This window comes from Lissotriton vulgaris, chromosome 4_1, assembly GCF_964263255.1.
Source record: "Lissotriton vulgaris chromosome 4_1, aLisVul1.2, whole genome shotgun sequence".
Classification (NCBI taxonomy): domain Eukaryota; kingdom Metazoa; phylum Chordata; class Amphibia; order Caudata; family Salamandridae; genus Lissotriton; species Lissotriton vulgaris.
In genome coordinates this window covers 538,576,780-538,603,016 of record NC_141691.1, presented here as the reverse complement: position 1 = coordinate 538,603,016, position 26,237 = coordinate 538,576,780, and the positions used below count along the sequence as shown (strand labels likewise).

The following is a 26,237-nucleotide window of genomic DNA, read 5'->3' as shown; positions in this document are numbered from 1 at the left end:
GAGACATTTTGTGAGCTGACTCTGTTTTCTCAACTCATCACAAGAGGCTGATGCAAGATATTACTTGTTTAAATCTTACTGTTATTGATAAGGGGAACAAGGAACTTTTTTAATTGGAAAGCCTTCATTAAAAGAAAACTTGAGGAATCAAATTGTGTATTTTGGGGACAGAAGAGATGAACTTTTAAATAACAATCTTGAAATTAAGACACACAGATATTTACACTCTGTTTTTCTAAAGTAGATCCATAACCACAAAGTAGAATCTTTCGAAAGACATGTCAAATGTATTAATCTGAATTCCTCTTTCAAAGAAATTTACAATTAAATGCACTGTGTAAGTTAAGAATGTTGTCAGATAAGAAATCAGCAAAATTAACTATCTTATTACTGATCATAAAGATGAGAAAGGAAAAGAACCTCTTGCTTAAATTGTGGATGGGAAAGAACAGTTTTTAGTTTTCAGCTTCAGTACTTATGTTTATGAATTTTTCATTTCTTTATATTGTATTATCGCTATCTAGATGGATATAGCCATCTGTACATAGATACATACTTATACGTTGATAAGTTACAGTATAAAACTTTGACGTTATGTTTTTCCAAGTCCAAATTCTAAGAAATTAGTGAAATATTAAATCTCATAATTCAAGCAGGTCCCACCGAGATTTGAACTCGGATCGCTGGATTCAGAGTCCAGAGTGCTAACCATTACACCATGGAACCCTGCCATACATGAGGGATTTTTCCATTGAGACAAAAGAGAGCGCATCAGTGCAGGGGCTTTTCTTACATTGATGAAAAGATAACTCAGTTGAATGCTCATAGTGTAAAGAGCTACAATGTGATTTGATTCTTTTCAGCTACATTCTCCATAACAGTGTTAAATGTGCAAACGTTTATCAGGACATGCAATTTACAAAATAATGATCATATTTGACTGAAGAATATTAAAACATTCTACATTTCCAAACTACTACATCCATTTCTCTGTCTCTCACATGGGTGGCTCCAAAGAGCAACGGTTGGCACTTTGGACTTTGCATGCAAAGGTACCAGTCCAATTCTTTGAGGTACTATTTTACTAATCTCAACCTTTTATATTTCTGTCATCTTTTGTTATTGATAGCTCCAATCCAATACCAGTAGGTTGAACGAGACAAATGTTGACTCCTTTCAAAATGTCCAACAGCTTGAACAAGTTACAGAAATACGAACTTTATAATACTTTTACATCAGATTCCTACACAAAATAGTGCGACATTACAAAATCCTATCCTGTTTTTCTCAAATGCATTTCAGAGGGCTGATTCCCAGCATTCCTTTTTGAAGATTTCTACACTATTGATAAGGCGAATATAGCACATTTTGAAAGAGATGTGTTCTTAAATCAAACCTAGAGAACCACAATGACGGTATCATTCAGATAGTACAAATGTTTTTTGTATATTAGTATGGAAATTGTGAAATAAAACATTTCTCATGCTGATTTTCAACAGTCGATCTGCAATCATGAAATATAAGCTTTTGCTTGGAGGCCTCAAAGGTACTGATCTAATTTTCTTTTTTTAGAATTATTCACAGATCGTATGATATGCTTTGTACAAATCAACTATGCTGTTAGGTCAAAATTGATTAAAAAGTGACTATCTCAATTTCAGGACATATAGAAGAGGAAGGAGAAGAAGCTCATGTTTCAAATGCTGAGAGGCAACAACTGTTCTTTATTTTCACCTCTATTAATTATACATATTTTTATAATGTATATATTTATATTTTCCGATAAAAATACATAGACATATAGCGATATATAGGGAGATACATACATATAAGTTGATACGTACAAGTTTATAAGTAAATGAGATGTTTTTCCAATTAATACTTCTAAGAACTGAATGGAAAAAAAACCGTAAAGTTTAGATAAGTCCCACTGAGCTTTGTACTTAGATCCCTGTTTTCAGAGTCCAGATTGACAAGCATAACACCATCAACCCACCTGTACCAGGTTGAGCTTTCCATTTTGGCAGAAGAGATTGCATTCACGGGGGAATCTTATCTTTTATTGCAAAATCTTATCTCACATAAAAAGTACTGTTCAACAGAGTCATAGCGTTACTTGAGTCCTTTGTGCAACATCCTTCCCTAACATAGTTCAATAGGCAAAAGTTGAACAGAATAGAAAAGTTATGTAATTCTGTTTGTCTTTGACTGTAGAAAATAAAAAATGTGAAATGTCCACATTGCTGCAGCAATTTGCTCCCCTGTCACATGGGAGGTTCCATGGTGTAATGGTTAGCACTTTGGACTTTGAATCCAAGGATCCGAGTTCAAATCTCGGTGGGACCACTTTCATGACTTATGACCAAATCTTTTTCTGTCAAGTGTATTCATAAATATCATAAATCTAACACGGGTAGAGTGAAACATTAATTTATTGATTGTATTTTTAAAGTCTATTTGATGTGAGCAAATGATAGAACTTTTAGAAAACATGGAAATAAAATGGCTCAAAATAATGAGACATTTTGTGAGCTGACTCTGTTTTCTCAACTCATCACAAGAAGCTGATGCAAGATATTACTTGTTTAAATCTTACTGTTATTGATAAGGGGAACAAGGAACTTTTTAAATTGGAAAGCCTTCATTAAAAGAAAACTTGAGGAATCAAATTGTGTATTTTGGGGACAGAAGAGATGAACTTTTAAATAACAATCTTGAAATTAAGACACACAGATATTTACACTCTGTTTTTCTAAAGTAGATCCATAACCACAAAGTAGAATCTTTCGAAAGACATGTCAAATGTATTAATCTGAATTCCTCTTTCAAAGAAATTCACAATTAAATGCAATGTGTAAGTTAAGAATGTTGTCAGATAAGAAATCAGCAAAATTAACTATCTTATTACTGATCATAAAGATGAGAAAGGAAAAGAACCTCTTGCTTAAATTGTGGATGGGAAAGAACAGTTTTTAGTTTTCAGCTTCAGTACTTATGTTTATGAATAATTCATTTCTTTATATTGTATTATCGCTATCTAGATGGATATAGCCATCTGTACATAGATACATACTTATACGTTGATAAGTTTCAGTATAAAACTTTGACGTTATGTTTTTCCAAGTCCAAATTCTAAGAAATTAGTGAAATATTAAATCTCATAATTCAAGCAGGTCCCACCGAGATTTGAACTCGGATCGCTGGATTCAGAGTCCAGAGTGCTAACCATTACACCATGGAACCCTGCCATACATGAGGGATTTTTCCATTGAGACAAAAGAGAGCGCATCAGTGCAGGGGCTTTTCTTACATTGATGAAAAGATAACTCAGTTGAATGCTCATAGTGTAAAGAGCTACAATGTGATTTGATTCTTTTCAGCTACATTCTCCATAACAGTGTTAAATGTGCAAACGTTTATCAGGACATGCAATTTACAAAATAATGATCATATTTGACTGAAGAATATTAAAACATTCTACATTTCCAAACTACTACATCCATTTCTCTGTCTCTCACATGGGTGGCTCCAAAGAGCAACGGTTGGCACTTTGGACTTTGCATGCAAAGGTACCAGTCCAATTCTTTGAGGTACTATTTTACTAATCTCGACCTTTTACATTTCTGTCATCTTTTGTTATTGATAGCTCCAATCCAATACCAGTACGTTGAAAGAGACAAATGTTGACTCCTTTCAAAATGTCCAACAGCTTGAACAAGTTACAGAAATACGAACTTCATAATACTTTTACATCAGATTCCTACACAAAATAGTGCGACATTACAAAATCCTATCCTGTTTTTCTCAAATGCATTTCAGAGGGCTGATTCCCAGCATTCCTTTTTGAAGATTTCCACACTATTGATAAGGCGAATATAGCACATTCTGAAAGAGATGTGTTCTTAAATCAAACCTAGAGAACCACAATGACGGTATCATTCAGATAGTACAAATGTTTTTTGTATATTAGTATGGAAATTGTGAAATAAAACATTTCTCATGCTGATTTTCAACAGTCGATCTGCAATCATGAAATATAAGCTTTTGCTTGGAGGCCTCAAAGGTACTGATCTAATTTTCTTTTTTAGAATTATTCACAGATCGTATGATATGCTTTGTACAAATCAACTATGTTGTTAGATCAAAATTGATTAAAAAGTGACTATCTCAATTTCAGGACATATAGAAGAGGAAGGAGAAGAAGCTCATGTTTCAAATGCGGAGAGGCAACAACTGTTCATTATTTTCACCTCTATTAATTATACGTATTTTTATAATGTATATATTTATATTTTCCGATAAAAATACATAGACATATAGCGATATATAGGGAGATACATACATATAAGTTGATACGTACAAGTTTATAAGTAAATGAGATGTTTTTCCAATTAATACTTCTAAGAACTGAATGGAAAAAAAATCGTAAAGTTTAGATAAGTCCCACTGAGCTTTGTACTTAGATCCCTGTTTTCAGAGTCCAGATTGACAAGCATAACACCATCAACCCACCTGTACCAGGTTGAGCTTTCCATTTTGGCAGAAGAGATTGCATTCACGGGGGAATCTTATCTTTTATTGCAAAATCGTATCTCACATAAAAAGTACTGTTCAACAGAGTCATAGCGTTACTTGAGTCCTTTGTGCAACATCCTTCCCTAACATAGTTCAATAGGCAAAAGTTGAACAGAATAGAACAGTTATGTAATTCTGTTTGTCTTTGACTGTAGAAAATAAAAAATTTGAAATGTCCACATTGCTGCAGCAATTTGCTCCCCTGTCACATGGGAGGTTCCATGGTGTAATGGTTAGCACTTTGGACTTTGAATCCAAGGATCCGAGTTCAAATCTCGGTGGGACCACTTTCATGACTTATGACCAAATCTTTTTCTGTCAAGTGTATTCATAAATATCATAAATCTAACACGGGTAGAGTGAAACATTAATTTATTGATTGTATTTTTAAAGTCTATTTGATGTGAGCAAATGATAGAACTTTTAGAAAACCTGGAAATACAATGGCTCAAAATAATGAGACATTTTGTGAGCTGACTCTGTTTTCTCAACTCATCACAAGAGGCTGATGCAAGATATTACTTGTTTAAATCTTACTGTTATTGATAAGGGGAACAAGGAACTTTTTTAATTGGAAAGCCTTCATTAAAAGAAAACTTGAGGAATCAAATTGTGTATTTTGGGGACAGAAGAGATGAACTTTTAAATAACAATCTTGAAATTAAGACACACAGATATTTACACTCTGTTTTTCTAAAGTAGATCCATAACCACAAAGTAGAATCTTTCGAAAGACATGTCAAATGTATTAATCTGAATTCCTCTTTCAAAGAAATTTACAATTAAATGCACTGTGTAAGTTAAGAATGTTGTCAGATAAGAAATCAGCAAAATTAACTATCTTATTACTGATCATAAAGATGAGAAAGGAAAAGAACCTCTTGCTTAAATTGTGGATGGGAAAGAACAGTTTTTAGTTTTCAGCTTCAGTACTTATGTTTATGAATTTTTCATTTCTTTATATTGTATTATCGCTATCTAGATGGATATAGCCATCTGTACATAGATACATACTTATACGTTGATAAGTTACAGTATAAAACTTTGACGTTATGTTTTTCCAAGTCCAAATTCTAAGAAATTAGTGAAATATTAAATCTCATAATTCAAGCAGGTCCCACCGAGATTTGAACTCGGATCGCTGGATTCAGAGTCCAGAGTGCTAACCATTACACCATGGAACCCTGCCATACATGAGGGATTTTTCCATTGAGACAAAAGAGAGCGCATCAGTGCAGGGGCTTTTCTTACATTGATGAAAAGATAACTCAGTTGAATGCTCATAGTGTAAAGAGCTACAATGTGATTTGATTCTTTTCAGCTACATTCTCCATAACAGTGTTAAATGTGCAAACGTTTATCAGGACATGCAATTTACAAAATAATGATCATATTTGACTGAAGAATATTAAAACATTCTACATTTCCAAACTACTACATCCATTTCTCTGTCTCTCACATGGGTGGCTCCAAAGAGCAACGGTTGGCACTTTGGACTTTGCATGCAAAGGTACCAGTCCAATTCTTTGAGGTACTATTTTACTAATCTCAACCTTTTATATTTCTGTCATCTTTTGTTATTGATAGCTCCAATCCAATACCAGTAGGTTGAACGAGACAAATGTTGACTCCTTTCAAAATGTCCAACAGCTTGAACAAGTTACAGAAATACGAACTTTATAATACTTTTACATCAGATTCCTACACAAAATAGTGCGACATTACAAAATCCTATCCTGTTTTTCTCAAATGCATTTCAGAGGGCTGATTCCCAGCATTCCTTTTTGAAGATTTCTACACTATTGATAAGGCGAATATAGCACATTTTGAAAGAGATGTGTTCTTAAATCAAACCTAGAGAACCACAATGACGGTATCATTCAGATAGTACAAATGTTTTTTGTATATTAGTATGGAAATTGTGAAATAAAACATTTCTCATGCTGATTTTCAACAGTCGATCTGCAATCATGAAATATAAGCTTTTGCTTGGAGGCCTCAAAGGTACTGATCTAATTTTCTTTTTTTAGAATTATTCACAGATCGTATGATATGCTTTGTACAAATCAACTATGCTGTTAGGTCAAAATTGATTAAAAAGTGACTATCTCAATTTCAGGACATATAGAAGAGGAAGGAGAAGAAGCTCATGTTTCAAATGCGGAGAGGCAACAACTGTTCTTTATTTTCACCTCTATTAATTATACATATTTTTATAATGTATATATTTATATTTTCCGATAAAAATACATAGACATATAGCGATATATAGGGAGATACATACATATAAGTTGATACGTACAAGTTTATAAGTAAATGAGATGTTTTTCCAATTAATACTTCTAAGAACTGAATGGAAAAAAAAACGTAAAGTTTAGATAAGTCCCACTGAGCTTTGTACTTAGATCCCTGTTTTCAGAGTCCAGATTGACAAGCATAACACCATCAACCCACCTGTACCAGGTTGAGCTTTCCATTTTGGCAGAAGAGATTGCATTCACGGGGGAATCTTATCTTTTATTGCAAAATCTTATCTCACATAAAAAGTACTGTTCAACAGAGTCATAGCGTTACTTGAGTCCTTTGTGCAACATCCTTCCCTAACATAGTTCAATAGGCAAAAGTTGAACAGAATAGAAAAGTTATGTAATTCTGTTTGTCTTTGACTGTAGAAAATAAAAAATTTGAAATGTCCACATTGCTGCAGCAATTTGCTCCCCTGTCACATGGGAGGTTCCATGGTGTAATGGTTAGCACTTTGGACTTTGAATCCAAGGATCCGAGTTCAAATCTCGGTGGGACCACTTTCATGACTTATGACCAAATCTTTTTCTGTCAAGTGTATTCATAAATATCATAAATCTAACACGGGTAGAGTGAAACATTAATTTATTGATTGTATTTTTAAAGTCTATTTGATGTGAGCAAATGATAGAACTTTTAGAAAACCTGGAAATAAAATGGCTCAAAATAATGAGACATTTTGTGAGCTGACTCTGTTTTCTCAACTCATCACAAGAGGCTGATGCAAGATATTACTTGTTTAAATCTTACTGTTATTGATAAGGGGAACAAGGAACTTTTTTAATTGGAAAGCCTTCATTAAAAGAAAACTTGAGGAATCAAATTGTGTATTTTGGGGACAGAAGAGATGAACTTTTAAATAACAATCTTGAAATTAAGACACACAGATATTTACACTCTGTTTTTCTAAAGTAGATCCATAACCACAAAGTAGAATCTTTCGAAAGACATGTCAAATGTATTAATCTGAATTCCTCTTTCAAAGAAATTCACAATTAAATGCACTGTGTAAGTTAAGAATGTTGTCAGATAAGAAATCAGCAAAATTAACTATCTTATTACTGATCATAAAGATGAGAAAGGAAAAGAACCTCTTGCTTAAATTGTGGATGGGAAAGAACAGTTTTTAGTTTTCAGCTTCAGTACTTATGTTTATGAATTTTTCATTTCTTTATATTGTATTATCGCTATCTAGATGGATATAGCCATCTGTACATAGATACATACTTATACGTTGATAAGTTACAGTATAAAACTTTGACGTTATGTTTTTCCAAGTCCAAATTCTAAGAAATTAGTGAAATATTAAATCTCATAATTCAAGCAGGTCCCACCGAGATTTGAACTCGGATCGCTGGATTCAGAGTCCAGAGTGCTAACCATTACACCATGGAACCCTGCCATACATGAGGGATTTTTCCATTGAGACAAAAGAGAGCGCATCAGTGCAGGGGCTTTTCTTACATTGATGAAAAGATAACTCAGTTGAATGCTCATAGTGTAAAGAGCTACAATGTGATTTGATTCTTTTCAGCTACATTCTCCATAACAGTGTTAAATGTGCAAACGTTTATCAAGACATGCAATTTACAAAATAATGATCATATTTGACTGAAGAATATTAAAACATTCTACATTTCCAAACTACTACATCCATTTCTCTGTCTCTCACATGGGTGGCTCCAAAGAGCAACGGTTGGCACTTTGGACTTTGCATGCAAAGGTACCAGTCCAATTCTTTGAGGTACTATTTTACTAATCTCAACCTTTTATATTTCTGTCATCTTTTGTTATTGATAGCTCCAATCCAATACCAGTAGGTTGAACGAGACAAATGTTGACTCCTTTCAAAATGTCCAACAGCTTGAACAAGTTACAGAAATACGAACTTTATAATACTTTTACATCAGATTCCTACACAAAATAGTGCGACATTACAAAATCCTATCCTGTTTTTCTCAAATGCATTTCAGAGGGCTGATTCCCAGCATTCCTTTTTGAAGATTTCTACACTATTGATAAGGCGAATATAGCACATTTTGAAAGAGATGTGTTCTTAAATCAAACCTAGAGAACCACAATGACGGTATCATTCAGATAGTACAAATGTTTTTTGTATATTAGTATGGAAATTGTGAAATAAAACATTTCTCATGCTGATTTTCAACAGTCGATCTGCAATCATGAAATATAAGCTTTTGCTTGGAGGCCTCAAAGGTACTGATCTAATTTTCTTTTTTAGAATTATTCACAGATCGTATGATATGCTTTGTACAAATCAACTATGCTGTTAGATCAAAATTGATTAAAAAGTGACTATCTCAATTTCAGGACATATAGAAGAGGAAGGAGAAGAAGCTCATGTTTCAAATGCGGAGAGGCAACAACTGTTCTTTATTTTCACCTCTATTAATTATACATATTTTTATAATGTATATATTTATATTTTCCGATAAAAATACATAGACATATAGCGATATATAGGGAGATACATACATATAAGTTGATACGTACAAGTTTATAAGTAAATGAGATGTTTTTCCAATTAATACTTCTAAGAACTGAATGGAAAAAAAATCGTAAAGTTTAGATAAGTCCCACTGAGCTTTGTACTTAGATCCCTGTTTTCAGAGTCCAGATTGACAAGCATAACACCATCAACCCACCTGTACCAGGTTGAGCTTTCCATTTTGGCAGAAGAGATTGCATTCACGGGGGAATCTTATCTTTTATTGCAAAATCTTATCTCACATAAAAAGTACTGTTCAACAGAGTCATAGCGTTACTTGAGTCCTTTGTGCAACATCCTTCCGTAACATAGTTCAATAGGCAAAAGTTGAACAGAATAGAAAAGTTATGTAATTCTGTTTGTCTTTGACTGTAGAAAATAAAAAATGTGAAATGTCCACATTGCTGCAGCAATTTGCTCCCCTGTCACATGGGAGGTTCCATGGTGTAATGGTTAGCACTTTGGACTTTGAATCCAAGGATCCGAGTTCAAATCTCGGTGGGACCACTTTCGTGACTTATGACCAAATCTTTTTCTGTCAAGTGTATTCATAAATATCATAAATCTAACACGGGTAGAGTGAAACATTAATTTATTGATTGTATTTTTAAAGTCTATTTGATGTGAGCAAATGATAGAACTTTTAGAAAACATGGAAATAAAATGGCTCAAAATAATGAGACATTTTGTGAGCTGACTCTGTTTTCTCAACTCATCACAAGAGGCTGATGCAAGATATTACTTGTTTAAATCTTACTGTTATTGATAAGGGGAACAAGGAACTTTTTTAATTGGAAAGCCTTCATTAAAAGAAAACTTGAGGAATCAAATTGTGTATTTTGGGGACAGAAGAGATGAACTTTTAAATAACAATCTTGAAATTAAGACACACAGATATTTACACTCTGTTTTTCTAAAGTAGATCCATAACCACAAAGTAGAATCTTTCGAAAGACATGTCAAATGTATTAATCTGAATTCCTCTTTCAAAGAAATTCACAATTAAATGCACTGTGTAAGTTAAGAATGTTGTCAGATAAGAAATCAGCAAAATTAACTATCTTATTACTGATCATAAAGATGAGAAAGGAAAAGAACCTCTTGCTTAAATTGTGGATGGGAAAGAACAGTTTTTAGTTTTCAGCTTCAGTACTTATGTTTATGAATTTTTCATTTCTTTATATTGTATTATCGCTATCTAGATGGATATAGCCATCTGTACATAGATACATACTTATACGTTGATAAGTTTCAGTATAAAACTTTGACGTTATGTTTTTCCAAGTCCAAATTCTAAGAAATTAGTGAAATATTAAATCTCATAATTCAAGCAGGTCCCACCGAGATTTGAACTCGGATCGCTGGATTCAGAGTCCAGAGTGCTAACCATTACACCATGGAACCCTGCCATACATGAGGGATTTTTCCATTGAGACAAAAGAGAGCGCATCAGTGCAGGGGCTTTTCTTACATTGATGAAAAGATAACTCAGTTGAATGCTCATAGTGTAAAGAGCTACAATGTGATTTGATTCTTTTCAGCTACATTCTCCATAACAGTGTTAAATGTGCAAACATTTATCAGGACATGCAATTTACAAAATAATGATCATATTTGACTGAAGAATATTAAAACATTCTACATTTCCAAACTACTACATCCATTTCTCTGTCTCTCACATGGGTGGCTCCAAAGAGCAACGGTTGGCACTTTGGACTTTGCATGCAAAGGTACCAGTCCAATTCTTTGAGGTACTATTTTACTAATCTCAACCTTTTACATTTCTGTCATCTTTTGTTATTGATAGCTCCAATCCAATACCAGTAGGTTGAACGAGACAAATGTTGACTCCTTTCAAAATGTCCAACAGCTTGAACAAGTTACAGAAATACGAACTTTATAATACTTTTACATCAGATTCCTACACAAAATAGTGCGACATTACAAAATCCTATCCTGTTTTTCTCAAATGCATTTCAGAGGGCTGATTCCCAGCATTCCTTTTTGAAGATTTCTACACTATTGATAAGGCGAATATAGCACATTTTGAAAGAGATGTGTTCTTAAATCAAACCTAGAGAACCACAATGACGGTATCATTCAGATAGTACAAATGTTTTTTGTATATTAGTATGGAAATTGTGAAATAAAACATTTCTCATGCTGATTTTCAACAGTCGATCTGCAATCATGAAATATAAGCTTTTGCTTGGAGGCCTCAAAGGTACTGATCTAATTTTCTTTTTTTAGAATTATTCACAGATCGTATGATATGCTTTGTACAAATCAACTATGCTGTTAGGTCAAAATTGATTAAAAAGTGACTATCTCAATTTCAGGACATATAGAAGAGGAAGGAGAAGAAGCTCATGTTTCAAATGCGGAGAGGCAACAACTGTTCTTTATTTTCACCTCTATTAATTATACATATTTTTATAATGTATATATTTATATTTTCCGATAAAAATACATAGACATATAGCGATATATAGGGAGATACATACATATAAGTTGATACGTACAAGTTTATAAGTAAATGAGATGTTTTTCCAATTAATACTTCTAAGAACTGAATGGAAAAAAAACCGTAAAGTTTAGATAAGTCCCACTGAGCTTTGTACTTAGATCCCTGTTTTCAGAGTCCAGATTGACAAGCATAACACCATCAACCCACCTGTACCAGGTTGAGCTTTCCATTTTGGCAGAAGAGATTGCATTCACGGGGGAATCTTATCTTTTATTGCAAAATCTTATCTCACATAAAAAGTACTGTTCAACAGAGTCATAGCGTTACTTGAGTCCTTTGTGCAACATCCTTCCCTAACATAGTTCAATAGGCAAAAGTTGAACAGAATAGAAAAGTTATGTAATTCTGTTTGTCTTTGACTGTAGAAAATAAAAAATGTGAAATGTCCACATTGCTGCAGCAATTTGCTCCCCTGTCACATGGGAGGTTCCATGGTGTAATGGTTAGCACTTTGGACTTTGAATCCAAGGATCCGAGTTCAAATCTCAGTGGGACCACTTTCATGACTTATGACCAAATCTTTTTCTGTCAAGTGTATTCATAAATATCATAAATCTAACACGGGTAGAGTGAAACATTAATTTATTGATTGTATTTTTAAAGTCTATTTGATGTGAGCAAATGATAGAACTTTTAGAAAACATGGAAATAAAATGGCTCAAAATAATGAGACATTTTGTGAGCTGACTCTGTTTTCTCAACTCATCACAAGAAGCTGATGCAAGATATTACTTGTTTAAATCTTACTGTTATTGATAAGGGGAACAAGGAACTTTTTAAATTGGAAAGCCTTCATTAAAAGAAAACTTGAGGAATCAAATTGTGTATTTTGGGGACAGAAGAGATGAACTTTTAAATAACAATCTTGAAATTAAGACACACAGATATTTACACTCTGTTTTTCTAAAGTAGATCCATAACCACAAAGTAGAATCTTTCGAAAGACATGTCAAATGTATTAATCTGAATTCCTCTTTCAAAGAAATTCACAATTAAATGCAATGTGTAAGTTAAGAATGTTGTCAGATAAGAAATCAGCAAAATTAACTATCTTATTACTGATCATAAAGATGAGAAAGGAAAAGAACCTCTTGCTTAAATTGTGGATGGGAAAGAACAGTTTTTAGTTTTCAGCTTCAGTACTTATGTTTATGAATAATTCATTTCTTTATATTGTATTATCGCTATCTAGATGGATATAGCCATCTGTACATAGATACATACTTATACGTTGATAAGTTTCAGTATAAAACTTTGACGTTATGTTTTTCCAAGTCCAAATTCTAAGAAATTAGTGAAATATTAAATCTCATAATTCAAGCAGGTCCCACCGAGATTTGAACTCGGATCGCTGGATTCAGAGTCCAGAGTGCTAACCATTACACCATGGAACCCTGCCATACATGAGGGATTTTTCCATTGAGACAAAAGAGAGCGCATCAGTGCAGGGGCTTTTCTTACATTGATGAAAAGATAACTCAGTTGAATGCTCATAGTGTAAAGAGCTACAATGTGATTTGATTCTTTTCAGCTACATTCTCCATAACAGTGTTAAATGTGCAAACATTTATCAGGACATGCAATTTACAAAATAATGATCATATTTGACTGAAGAATATTAAAACATTCTACATTTCCAAACTACTACATCCATTTCTCTGTCTCTCACATGGGTGGCTCCAAAGAGCAACGGTTGGCACTTTGGACTTTGCATGCAAAGGTACCAGTCCAATTCTTTGAGGTACTATTTTACTAATCTCAACCTTTTACATTTCTGTCATCTTTTGTTATTGATAGCTCCAATCCAATACCAGTAGGTTGAACGAGACAAATGTTGACTCCTTTCAAAATGTCCAACAGCTTGAACAAGTTACAGAAATACGAACTTTATAATACTTTTACATCAGATTCCTACACAAAATAGTGCGACATTACAAAATCCTATCCTGTTTTTCTCAAATGCATTTCAGAGGGCTGATTCCCAGCATTCCTTTTTGAAGATTTCTACACTATTGATAAGGCGAATATAGCACATTTTGAAAGAGATGTGTTCTTAAATCAAACCTAGAGAACCACAATGACGGTATCATTCAGATAGTACAAATGTTTTTTGTATATTAGTATGGAAATTGTGAAATAAAACATTTCTCATGCTGATTTTCAACAGTCGATCTGCAATCATGAAATATAAGCTTTTGCTTGGAGGCCTCAAAGGTACTGATCTAATTTTCTTTTTTTAGAATTATTCACAGATCGTATGATATGCTTTGTACAAATCAACTATGCTGTTAGGTCAAAATTGATTAAAAAGTGACTATCTCAATTTCAGGACATATAGAAGAGGAAGGAGAAGAAGCTCATGTTTCAAATGCGGAGAGGCAACAACTGTTCTTTATTTTCACCTCTATTAATTATACATATTTTTATAATGTATATATTTATATTTTCCGATAAAAATACATAGACATATAGCGATATATAGGGAGATACATACATATAAGTTGATACGTACAAGTTTATAAGTAAATGAGATGTTTTTCCAATTAATACTTCTAAGAACTGAATGGAAAAAAAAACGTAAAGTTTAGATAAGTCCCACTGAGCTTTGTACTTAGATCCCTGTTTTCAGAGTCCAGATTGACAAGCATAACACCATCAACCCACCTGTACCAGGTTGAGCTTTCCATTTTGGCAGAAGAGATTGCATTCACGGGGGAATCTTATCTTTTATTGCAAAATCTTATCTCACATAAAAAGTACTGTTCAACAGAGTCATAGCGTTACTTGAGTCCTTTGTGCAACATCCTTCCCTAACATAGTTCAATAGGCAAAAGTTGAACAGAATAGAAAAGTTATGTAATTCTGTTTGTCTTTGACTGTAGAAAATAAAAAATGTGAAATGTCCACATTGCTGCAGCAATTTGCTCCCCTGTCACATGGGAGGTTCCATGGTGTAATGGTTAGCACTTTGGACTTTGAATCCAAGGATCCGAGTTCAAATCTCAGTGGGACCACTTTCATGACTTATGACCAAATCTTTTTCTGTCAAGTGTATTCATAAATATCATAAATCTAACACGGGTAGAGTGAAACATTAATTTATTGATTGTATTTTTAAAGTCTATTTGATGTGAGCAAATGATAGAACTTTTAGAAAACATGGAAATAAAATGGCTCAAAATAATGAGACATTTTGTGAGCTGACTCTGTTTTCTCAACTCATCACAAGAAGCTGATGCAAGATATTACTTGTTTAAATCTTACTGTTATTGATAAGGGGAACAAGGAACTTTTTAAATTGGAAAGCCTTCATTAAAAGAAAACTTGAGGAATCAAATTGTGTATTTTGGGGACAGAAGAGATGAACTTTTAAATAACAATCTTGAAATTAAGACACACAGATATTTACACTCTGTTTTTCTAAAGTAGATCCATAACCACAAAGTAGAATCTTTCGAAAGACATGTCAAATGTATTAATCTGAATTCCTCTTTGAAAGAAATTCACAATTAAATGCAATGTGTAAGTTAAGAATGTTGTCAGATAAGAAATCAGCAAAATTAACTATCTTATTACTGATCATAAAGATGAGAAAGGAAAAGAACCTCTTGCTTAAATTGTGGATGGGAAAGAACAGTTTTTAGTTTTCAGCTTCAGTACTTATGTTTATGAATAATTCATTTCTTTATATTGTATTATCGCTATCTAGATGGATATAGCCATCTGTACATAGATACATACTTATACGTTGATAAGTTTCAGTATAAAACTTTGACGTTATGTTTTTCCAAGTCCAAATTCTAAGAAATTAGTGAAATATTAAATCTCATAATTCAAGCAGGTCCCACCGAGATTTGAACTCGGATCGCTGGATTCAGAGTCCAGAGTGCTAACCATTACACCATGGAACCCTGCCATACATGAGGGATTTTTCCATTGAGACAAAAGAGAGCGCATCAGTGCAGGGGCTTTTCTTACATTGATGAAAAGATAACTCAGTTGAATGCTCATAGTGTAAAGAGCTACAATGTGATTTGATTCTTTTCAGCTACATTCTCCATAACAGTGTTAAATGTGCAAACGTTTATCAGGACATGCAATTTACAAAATAATGATCATATTTGACTGAAGAATATTAAAACATTCTACATTTCCAAACTACTACATCCATTTCTCTGTCTCTCACATGGGTGGCTCCAAAGAGCAACGGTTGGCACTTTGGACTTTGCATGCAAAGGTACCAGTCCAATTCTTTGAGGTACTATTTTACTAATCTCGACCTTTTACATTTCTGTCATCTTTTGTTATTGATAGCTCCAATCCAATACCAGTACGTTGAAAGAGACAAATGTTGACTCCTTTCAAAATGTCCAACAGCTTGAACAAGTTACAGAAATACGAACTTCATAATACTTTTACATCAGATTCCTACACAAAATAGTGCGACATTACAAAATCCTATCCTGTTTTTCTCAAATGCATTTCAGAGGGCTGATTCCCAGCATTCCTTTTTGAAGATTTCCACACTATTGATAAGGCGAATATAGCACATTCTGAAAGAGATGTGTTCTTAAATCAAACCTAGAGAACCACAATGACGGTATCATTCAGATAGTACAAATGTTTTTTGTATATTAGTATGGAAATTGTGAAATAAAACATTTCTCATGCTGATTTTCAACAGTCGATCTGCAATCATGAAATATAAGCTTTTGCTTGGAGGCCTCAAAGGTACTGATCTAATTTTCTTTTTTAGAATTATTCACAGATCGTATGATATGCTTTGTACAAATCAACTATGTTGTTAGATCAAAATTGATTAAAAAGTGACTATCTCAATTTCAGGACATATAGAAGAGGAAGGAGAAGAAGCTCATGTTTCAAATGCGGAGAGGCAACAACTGTTCATTATTTTCACCTCTATTAATTATACGTATTTTTATAATGTATATATTTATATTTTCCGATAAAAATACATAGACATATAGCGATATATAGGGAGATACATACATATAAGTTGATACGTACAAGTTTATAAGTAAATGAGATGTTTTTTCCAATTAATACTTCTAAGAACTGAATGGAAAAAAAATCGTAAAGTTTAGATAAGTCCCACTGAGCTTTGTACTTAGATCCCTGTTTTCAGAGTCCAGATTGACAAGCATAACACCATCAACCCACCTGTACCAGGTTGAGCTTTCCATTTTGGCAGAAGAGATTGCATTCACGGGGGAATCTTATCTTTTATTGCAAAATCGTATCTCACATAAAAAGTACTGTTCAACAGAGTCATAGCGTTACTTGAGTCCTTTGTGCAACATCCTTCCCTAACATAGTTCAATAGGCAAAAGTTGAACAGAATAGAAAAGTTATGTAATTCTGTTTGTCTTTGACTGTAGAAAATAAAAAATTTGAAATGTCCACATTGCTGCAGCAATTTGCTCCCCTGTCACATGGGAGGTTCCATGGTGTAATGGTTAGCACTTTGGACTTTGAATCCAAGGATCCGAGTTCAAATCTCGGTGGGACCACTTTCATGACTTATGACCAAATCTTTTTCTGTCAAGTGTATTCATAAATATCATAAATCTAACACGGGTAGAGTGAAACATTAATTTATTGATTGTATTTTTAAAGTCTATTTGATGTGAGCAAATGATAGAACTTTTAGAAAACCTGGAAATACAATGGCTCAAAATAATGAGACATTTTGTGAGCTGACTCTGTTTTCTCAACTCATCACAAGAGGCTGATGCAAGATATTACTTGTTTAAATCTTACTGTTATTGATAAGGGGAACAAGGAACTTTTTTAATTGGAAAGCCTTCATTAAAAGAAAACTTGAGGAATCAAATTGTGTATTTTGGGGACAGAAGAGATGAACTTTTAAATAACAATCTTGAAATTAAGACACACAGATATTTACACTCTGTTTTTCTAAAGTAGATCCATAACCACAAAGTAGAATCTTTCGAAAGACATGTCAAATGTATTAATCTGAATTCCTCTTTCAAAGAAATTCACAATTAAATGCACTGTGTAAGTTAAGAATGTTGTCAGATAAGAAATCAGCAAAATTAACTATCTTATTACTGATCATAAAGATGAGAAAGGAAAAGAACCTCTTGCTTAAATTGTGGATGGGAAAGAACAGTTTTTAGTTTTCAGCTTCAGTACTTATGTTTATGAATTTTTCATTTCTTTATATTGTATTATCGCTATCTAGATGGATATAGCCATCTGTACATAGATACATACTTATACGTTGATAAGTTACAGTATAAAACTTTGACGTTATGTTTTTCCAAGTCCAAATTCTAAGAAATTAGTGAAATATTAAATCTCATAATTCAAGCAGGTCCCACCGAGATTTGAACTCGGATCGCTGGATTCAGAGTCCAGAGTGCTAACCATTACACCATGGAACCCTGCCATACATGAGGGATTTTTCCATTGAGACAAAAGAGAGCGCATCAGTGCAGGGGCTTTTCTTACATTGATGAAAAGATAACTCAGTTGAATGCTCATAGTGTAAAGAGCTACAATGTGATTTGATTCTTTTCAGCTACATTCTCCATAACAGTGTTAAATGTGCAAACGTTTATCAGGACATGCAATTTACAAAATAATGATCATATTTGACTGAAGAATATTAAAACATTCTACATTTCCAAACTACTACATCCATTTCTCTGTCTCTCACATGGGTGGCTCCAAAGAGCAACGGTTGGCACTTTGGACTTTGCATGCAAAGGTACCAGTCCAATTCTTTGAGGTACTATTTTACTAATCTCAACCTTTTATATTTCTGTCATCTTTTGTTATTGATAGCTCCAATCCAATACCAGTAGGTTGAACGAGACAAATGTTGACTCCTTTCAAAATGTCCAACAGCTTGAACAAGTTACAGAAATACGAACTTTATAATACTTTTACATCAGATTCCTACACAAAATAGTGCGACATTACAAAATCCTATCCTGTTTTTCTCAAATGCATTTCAGAGGGCTGATTCCCAGCATTCCTTTTTGAAGATTTCTACACTATTGATAAGGCGAATATAGCACATTTTGAAAGAGATGTGTTCTTAAATCAAACCTAGAGAACCACAATGACGGTATCATTCAGATAGTACAAATGTTTTTTGTATATTAGTATGGAAATTGTGAAATAAAACATTTCTCATGCTGATTTTCAACAGTCGATCTGCAATCATGAAATATAAGCTTTTGCTTGGAGGCCTCAAAGGTACTGATCTAATTTTCTTTTTTTAGAATTATTCACAGATCGTATGATATGCTTTGTACAAATCAACTATGCTGTTAGGTCAAAATTGATTAAAAAGTGACTATCTCAATTTCAGGACATATAGAAGAGGAAGGAGAAGAAGCTCATGTTTCAAATGCGGAGAGGCAACAACTGTTCTTTATTTTCACCTCTATTAATTATACATATTTTTATAATGTATATATTTATATTTTCCGATAAAAATACATAGACATATAGCGATATATAGGGAGATACATACATATAAGTTGATACGTACAAGTTTATAAGTAAATGAGATGTTTTTCCAATTAATACTTCTAAGAACTGAATGGAAAAAAAACCGTAAAGTTTAGATAAGTCCCACTGAGCTTTGTACTTAGATCCCTGTTTTCAGAGTCCAGATTGACAAGCATAACACCATCAACCCACCTGTACCAGGTTGAGCTTTCCATTTTGGCAGAAGAGATTGCATTCACGGGGGAATCTTATCTTTTATTGCAAAATCTTATCTCACATAAAAAGTACTGTTCAACAGAGTCATAGCGTTACTTGAGTCCTTTGTGCAACATCCTTCCCTAACATAGTTCAATAGGCAAAAGTTGAACAGAATAGAAAAGTTATGTAATTCTGTTTGTCTTTGACTGTAGAAAATAAAAAATGTGAAATGTCCACATTGCTGCAGCAATTTGCTCCCCTGTCACATGGGAGGTTCCATGGTGTAATGGTTAGCACTTTGGACTTTGAATCCAAGGATCCGAGTTCAAATCTCGGTGGGACCACTTTCATGACTTATGACCAAATCTTTTTCTGTCAAGTGTATTCATAAATATCATAAATCTAACACGGGTAGAGTGAAACATTAATTTATTGATTGTATTTTTAAAGTCTATTTGATGTGAGCAAATGATAGAACTTTTAGAAAACATGGAAATAAAATGGCTCAAAATAATGAGACATTTTGTGAGCTGACTCTGTTTTCTCAACTCATCACAAGAAGCTGATGCAAGATATTACTTGTTTAAATCTTACTGTTATTGATAAGGGGAACAAGGAACTTTTTAAATTGGAAAGCCTTCATTAAAAGAAAACTTGAGGAATCAAATTGTGTATTTTGGGGACAGAAGAGATGAACTTTTAAATAACAATCTTGAAATTAAGACACACAGATATTTACACTCTGTTTTTCTAAAGTAGATCCATAACCACAAAGTAGAATCTTTCGAAAGACATGTCAAATGTATTAATCTGAATTCCTCTTTCAAAGAAATTCACAATTAAATGCAATGTGTAAGTTAAGAATGTTGTCAGATAAGAAATCAGCAAAATTAACTATCTTATTACTGATCATAAAGATGAGAAAGGAAAAGAACCTCTTGCTTAAATTGTGGATGGGAAAGAACAGTTTTTAGTTTTCAGCTTCAGTACTTATGTTTATGAATAATTCATTTCTTTATATTGTATTATCGCTATCTAGATGGATATAGCCATCTGTACATAGATACATACTTATACGTTGATAAGTTTCAGTATAAAACTTTGACGTTATGTTTTTCCAAGTCCAAATTCTAAGAAATTAGTGAAATATTAAATCTCATAATTCAAGCAGGTCCCACCGAGATTTGAACTCGGATCGCTGGATTCAGAGTCCAGAGTGCTAACCATTACACCATGGAACCCTGCCATACATGAGGGATTTTTCCATTGAGACAAAAGAGAGCGCATCAGTGCAGGGGCTTTTCTTACATTGATGAAAAGATAACTCAGTTGAATGCTCATAGTGTAAAGAGCTACAATGTGATTTGATTCTTTTCAGCTACATTCTCCATAACAGTGTTAAATGTGCAAACGTTTATCAGGACATGCAATTTACAAAATAATGATCATATTTGACTGAAGAATATTAAAACATTCTACATTTCCAAACTACTACATCCATTTCTCTGTCTCTCACATGGGTGGCTCCAAAGAGCAACGGTTGGCACTTTGGACTTTGCATGCAAAGGTACCAGTCCAATTCTTTGAGGTACTATTTTACTAATCTCGACCTTTTACATTTCTGTCATCTTTTGTTATTGATAGCTCCAATCCAATACCAGTACGTTGAAAGAGACAAATGTTGACTCCTTTCAAAATGTCCAACAGCTTGAACAAGTTACAGAAATACGAACTTCATAATACTTTTACATCAGATTCCTACACAAAATAGTGCGACATTACAAAATCCTATCCTGTTTTTCTCAAATGCATTTCAGAGGGCTGATTCCCAGCATTCCTTTTTGAAGATTTCCACACTATTGATAAGGCGAATATAGCACATTCTGAAAGAGATGTGTTCTTAAATCAAACCTAGAGAACCACAATGACGGTATCATTCAGATAGTACAAATGTTTTTTGTATATTAGTATGGAAATTGTGAAATAAAACATTTCTCATGCTGATTTTCAACAGTCGATCTGCAATCATGAAATATAAGCTTTTGCTTGGAGGCCTCAAAGGTACTGATCTAATTTTCTTTTTTAGAATTATTCACAGATCGTATGATATGCTTTGTACAAATCAACTATGTTGTTAGATCAAAATTGATTAAAAAGTGACTATCTCAATTTCAGGACATATAGAAGAGGAAGGAGAAGAAGCTCATGTTTCAAATGCGGAGAGGCAACAACTGTTCATTATTTTCACCTCTATTAATTATACGTATTTTTATAATGTATATATTTATATTTTCCGATAAAAATACATAGACATATAGCGATATATAGGGAGATACATACATATAAGTTGATACGTACAAGTTTATAAGTAAATGAGATGTTTTTCCAATTAATACTTCTAAGAACTGAATGGAAAAAAAATCGTAAAGTTTAGATAAGTCCCACTGAGCTTTGTACTTAGATCCCTGTTTTCAGAGTCCAGATTGACAAGCATAACACCATCAACCCACCTGTACCAGGTTGAGCTTTCCATTTTGGCAGAAGAGATTGCATTCACGGGGGAATCTTATCTTTTATTGCAAAATCGTATCTCACATAAAAAGTACTGTTCAACAGAGTCATAGCGTTACTTGAGTCCTTTGTGCAACATCCTTCCCTAACATAGTTCAATAGGCAAAAGTTGAACAGAATAGAAAAGTTATGTAATTCTGTTTGTCTTTGACTGTAGAAAATAAAAAATTTGAAATGTCCACATTGCTGCAGCAATTTGCTCCCCTGTCACATGGGAGGTTCCATGGTGTAATGGTTAGCACTTTGGACTTTGAATCCAAGGATCCGAGTTCAAATCTCGGTGGGACCACTTTCATGACTTATGACCAAATCTTTTTCTGTCAAGTGTATTCATAAATATCATAAATCTAACACGGGTAGAGTGAAACATTAATTTATTGATTGTATTTTTAAAGTCTATTTGATGTGAGCAAATGATAGAACTTTTAGAAAACCTGGAAATACAATGGCTCAAAATAATGAGACATTTTGTGAGCTGACTCTGTTTTCTCAACTCATCACAAGAGGCTGATGCAAGATATTACTTGTTTAAATCTTACTGTTATTGATAAGGGGAACAAGGAACTTTTTTAATTGGAAAGCCTTCATTAAAAGAAAACTTGAGGAATCAAATTGTGTATTTTGGGGACAGAAGAGATGAACTTTTAAATAACAATCTTGAAATTAAGACACACAGATATTTACACTCTGTTTTTCTAAAGTAGATCCATAACCACAAAGTAGAATCTTTCGAAAGACATGTCAAATGTATTAATCTGAATTCCTCTTTCAAAGAAATTCACAATTAAATGCAATGTGTAAGTTAAGAATGTTGTCAGATAAGAAATCAGCAAAATTAACTATCTTATTACTGATCATAAAGATGAGAAAGGAAAAGAACCTCTTGCTTAAATTGTGGATGGGAAAGAACAGTTTTTAGTTTTCAGCTTCAGTACTTATGTTTATGAATAATTCATTTCTTTATATTGTATTATCGCTATCTAGATGGATATAGCCATCTGTACATAGATACATACTTATACGTTGATAAGTTTCAGTATAAAACTTTGACGTTATGTTTTTCCAAGTCCAAATTCTAAGAAATTAGTGAAATATTAAATCTCATAATTCAAGCAGGTCCCACCGAGATTTGAACTCGGATCGCTGGATTCAGAGTCCAGAGTGCTAACCATTACACCATGGAACCCTGCCATACATGAGGGATTTTTCCATTGAGACAAAAGAGAGCGCATCAGTGCAGGGGCTTTTCTTACATTGATGAAAAGATAACTCAGTTGAATGCTCATAGTGTAAAGAGCTACAATGTGATTTGATTCTTTTCAGCTACATTCTCCATAACAGTGTTAAATGTGCAAACGTTTATCAGGACATGCAATTTACAAAATAATGATCATATTTGACTGAAGAATATTAAAACATTCTACATTTCCAAACTACTACATCCATTTCTCTGTCTCTCACATGGGTGGCTCCAAAGAGCAACGGTTGGCACTTTGGACTTTGCATGCAAAGGTACCAGTCCAATTCTTTGAGGTACTATTTTACTAATCTCGACCTTTTACATTTCTGTCATCTTTTGTTATTGATAGCTCCAATCCAATACCAGTACGTTGAAAGAGACAAATGTTGACTCCTTTCAAAATGTCCAACAGCTTGAACAAGTTACAGAAATACGAACTTCATAATACTTTTACATCAGATTCCTACACAAAATAGTGCGACATTACAAAATCCTATCCTGTTTTTCTCAAATGCATTTCAGAGGGCTGATTCCCAGCATTCCTTTTTGAAGATTTCCACACTATTGATAAGGCGAATATAGCACATTCTGAAAGAGATGTGTTCTTAAATCAAACCTAGAGAACCACAATGACGGTATCATTCAGATAGTACAAATGTTTTTTGTATATTAGTATGGAAATTGTGAAATAAAACATTTCTCATGCTGATTTTCAACAGTCGATCTGCAATCATGAAATATAAGCTTTTGCTTGGAGGCCTCAAAGGTACTGATCTAATTTTCTTTTTTAGAATTATTCACAGATCGTATGATATGCTTTGTACAAATCAACTATGTTGTTAGATCAAAATTGATTAAAAAGTGACTATCTCAATTTCAGGACATATAGAAGAGGAAGGAGAAGAAGCTCATGTTTCAAATGCGGAGAGGCAACAACTGTTCATTATTTTCACCTCTATTAATTATACGTATTTTTATAATGTATATATTTATATTTTCCGATAAAAATACATAGACATATAGCGATATATAGGGAGATACATACATATAAGTTGATACGTACAAGTTTATAAGTAAATGAGATGTTTTTTCCAATTAATACTTCTAAGAACTGAATGGAAAAAAAATCGTAAAGTTTAGATAAGTCCCACTGAGCTTTGTACTTAGATCCCTGTTTTCAGAGTCCAGATTGACAAGCATAACACCATCAACCCACCTGTACCAGGTTGAGCTTTCCATTTTGGCAGAAGAGATTGCATTCACGGGGGAATCTTATCTTTTATTGCAAAATCGTATCTCACATAAAAAGTACTGTTCAACAGAGTCATAGCGTTACTTGAGTCCTTTGTGCAACATCCTTCCCTAACATAGTTCAATAGGCAAAAGTTGAACAGAATAGAAAAGTTATGTAATTCTGTTTGTCTTTGACTGTAGAAAATAAAAAATTTGAAATGTCCACATTGCTGCAGCAATTTGCTCCCCTGTCACATGGGAGGTTCCATGGTGTAATGGTTAGCACTTTGGACTTTGAATCCAAGGATCCGAGTTCAAATCTCGGTGGGACCACTTTCATGACTTATGACCAAATCTTTTTCTGTCAAGTGTATTCATAAATATCATAAATCTAACACGGGTAGAGTGAAACATTAATTTATTGATTGTATTTTTAAAGTCTATTTGATGTGAGCAAATGATAGAACTTTTAGAAAACCTGGAAATACAATGGCTCAAAATAATGAGACATTTTGTGAGCTGACTCTGTTTTCTCAACTCATCACAAGAGGCTGATGCAAGATATTACTTGTTTAAATCTTACTGTTATTGATAAGGGGAACAAGGAACTTTTTTAATTGGAAAGCCTTCATTAAAAGAAAACTTGAGGAATCAAATTGTGTATTTTGGGGACAGAAGAGATGAACTTTTAAATAACAATCTTGAAATTAAGACACACAGATATTTACACTCTGTTTTTCTAAAGTAGATCCATAACCACAAAGTAGAATCTTTCGAAAGACATGTCAAATGTATTAATCTGAATTCCTCTTTCAAAGAAATTCACAATTAAATGCACTGTGTAAGTTAAGAATGTTGTCAGATAAGAAATCAGCAAAATTAACTATCTTATTACTGATCATAAAGATGAGAAAGGAAAAGAACCTCTTGCTTAAATTGTGGATGGGAAAGAACAGTTTTTAGTTTTCAGCTTCAGTACTTATGTTTATGAATTTTTCATTTCTTTATATTGTATTATCGCTATCTAGATGGATATAGCCATCTGTACATAGATACATACTTATACGTTGATAAGTTACAGTATAAAACTTTGACGTTATGTTTTTCCAAGTCCAAATTCTAAGAAATTAGTGAAATATTAAATCTCATAATTCAAGCAGGTCCCACCGAGATTTGAACTCGGATCGCTGGATTCAGAGTCCAGAGTGCTAACCATTACACCATGGAACCCTGCCATACATGAGGGATTTTTCCATTGAGACAAAAGAGAGCGCATCAGTGCAGGGGCTTTTCTTACATTGATGAAAAGATAACTCAGTTGAATGCTCATAGTGTAAAGAGCTACAATGTGATTTGATTCTTTTCAGCTACATTCTCCATAACAGTGTTAAATGTGCAAACGTTTATCAGGACATGCAATTTACAAAATAATGATCATATTTGACTGAAGAATATTAAAACATTCTACATTTCCAAACTACTACATCCATTTCTCTGTCTCTCACATGGGTGGCTCCAAAGAGCAACGGTTGGCACTTTGGACTTTGCATGCAAAGGTACCAGTCCAATTCTTT

General features: G+C 33.4%; 21 non-coding genes across 21 annotated transcripts; 10 read left to right on the top strand and 11 right to left on the bottom strand.

Annotated features, from left to right (window-relative positions):
• Nucleotides 1-654: 654 nt before the first annotated feature.
• On the bottom strand, nt 655-726 carry TRNAQ-CUG (transfer RNA glutamine (anticodon CUG)). The gene has a single exon. It is a non-coding gene; the product is annotated as a tRNA-Gln (tRNA).
• A 1,548-nt stretch (nt 727-2,274) lies between these two features.
• Nucleotides 2,275-2,346, top strand: TRNAQ-UUG (transfer RNA glutamine (anticodon UUG)). The gene has a single exon. It is a non-coding gene; the product is annotated as a tRNA-Gln (tRNA).
• An 825-nt stretch (nt 2,347-3,171) lies between these two features.
• Nucleotides 3,172-3,243, bottom strand: TRNAQ-CUG (transfer RNA glutamine (anticodon CUG)). Its single transcript has one exon. It is a non-coding gene; the product is annotated as a tRNA-Gln (tRNA).
• A 1,547-nt stretch (nt 3,244-4,790) lies between these two features.
• On the top strand, nt 4,791-4,862 carry TRNAQ-UUG (transfer RNA glutamine (anticodon UUG)). Its single transcript has one exon. It is a non-coding gene; the product is annotated as a tRNA-Gln (tRNA).
• Nucleotides 4,863-5,687: 825 nt separating this feature from the next.
• TRNAQ-CUG (transfer RNA glutamine (anticodon CUG)) lies at nt 5,688-5,759 on the bottom strand. Its single transcript has one exon. It is a non-coding gene; the product is annotated as a tRNA-Gln (tRNA).
• A 1,548-nt stretch (nt 5,760-7,307) lies between these two features.
• Nucleotides 7,308-7,379, top strand: TRNAQ-UUG (transfer RNA glutamine (anticodon UUG)). Its single transcript has one exon. It is a non-coding gene; the product is annotated as a tRNA-Gln (tRNA).
• An 825-nt stretch (nt 7,380-8,204) lies between these two features.
• Nucleotides 8,205-8,276, bottom strand: TRNAQ-CUG (transfer RNA glutamine (anticodon CUG)). The gene has a single exon. It is a non-coding gene; the product is annotated as a tRNA-Gln (tRNA).
• A 1,547-nt stretch (nt 8,277-9,823) lies between these two features.
• TRNAQ-UUG (transfer RNA glutamine (anticodon UUG)) lies at nt 9,824-9,895 on the top strand. The gene has a single exon. It is a non-coding gene; the product is annotated as a tRNA-Gln (tRNA).
• An 825-nt stretch (nt 9,896-10,720) lies between these two features.
• Nucleotides 10,721-10,792, bottom strand: TRNAQ-CUG (transfer RNA glutamine (anticodon CUG)). Its single transcript has one exon. It is a non-coding gene; the product is annotated as a tRNA-Gln (tRNA).
• A 1,548-nt stretch (nt 10,793-12,340) lies between these two features.
• On the top strand, nt 12,341-12,412 carry TRNAQ-UUG (transfer RNA glutamine (anticodon UUG)). Its single transcript has one exon. It is a non-coding gene; the product is annotated as a tRNA-Gln (tRNA).
• An 825-nt stretch (nt 12,413-13,237) lies between these two features.
• On the bottom strand, nt 13,238-13,309 carry TRNAQ-CUG (transfer RNA glutamine (anticodon CUG)). The gene has a single exon. It is a non-coding gene; the product is annotated as a tRNA-Gln (tRNA).
• Nucleotides 13,310-14,857: 1,548 nt separating this feature from the next.
• On the top strand, nt 14,858-14,929 carry TRNAQ-UUG (transfer RNA glutamine (anticodon UUG)). Its single transcript has one exon. It is a non-coding gene; the product is annotated as a tRNA-Gln (tRNA).
• An 825-nt stretch (nt 14,930-15,754) lies between these two features.
• Nucleotides 15,755-15,826, bottom strand: TRNAQ-CUG (transfer RNA glutamine (anticodon CUG)). Its single transcript has one exon. It is a non-coding gene; the product is annotated as a tRNA-Gln (tRNA).
• A 1,548-nt stretch (nt 15,827-17,374) lies between these two features.
• On the top strand, nt 17,375-17,446 carry TRNAQ-UUG (transfer RNA glutamine (anticodon UUG)). The gene has a single exon. It is a non-coding gene; the product is annotated as a tRNA-Gln (tRNA).
• Nucleotides 17,447-18,271: 825 nt separating this feature from the next.
• TRNAQ-CUG (transfer RNA glutamine (anticodon CUG)) lies at nt 18,272-18,343 on the bottom strand. The gene has a single exon. It is a non-coding gene; the product is annotated as a tRNA-Gln (tRNA).
• A 1,548-nt stretch (nt 18,344-19,891) lies between these two features.
• Nucleotides 19,892-19,963, top strand: TRNAQ-UUG (transfer RNA glutamine (anticodon UUG)). The gene has a single exon. It is a non-coding gene; the product is annotated as a tRNA-Gln (tRNA).
• An 825-nt stretch (nt 19,964-20,788) lies between these two features.
• TRNAQ-CUG (transfer RNA glutamine (anticodon CUG)) lies at nt 20,789-20,860 on the bottom strand. Its single transcript has one exon. It is a non-coding gene; the product is annotated as a tRNA-Gln (tRNA).
• A 1,547-nt stretch (nt 20,861-22,407) lies between these two features.
• Nucleotides 22,408-22,479, top strand: TRNAQ-UUG (transfer RNA glutamine (anticodon UUG)). The gene has a single exon. It is a non-coding gene; the product is annotated as a tRNA-Gln (tRNA).
• An 825-nt stretch (nt 22,480-23,304) lies between these two features.
• Nucleotides 23,305-23,376, bottom strand: TRNAQ-CUG (transfer RNA glutamine (anticodon CUG)). The gene has a single exon. It is a non-coding gene; the product is annotated as a tRNA-Gln (tRNA).
• A 1,548-nt stretch (nt 23,377-24,924) lies between these two features.
• TRNAQ-UUG (transfer RNA glutamine (anticodon UUG)) lies at nt 24,925-24,996 on the top strand. The gene has a single exon. It is a non-coding gene; the product is annotated as a tRNA-Gln (tRNA).
• Nucleotides 24,997-25,821: 825 nt separating this feature from the next.
• TRNAQ-CUG (transfer RNA glutamine (anticodon CUG)) lies at nt 25,822-25,893 on the bottom strand. Its single transcript has one exon. It is a non-coding gene; the product is annotated as a tRNA-Gln (tRNA).
• Nucleotides 25,894-26,237: the final 344 nt, after the last annotated feature.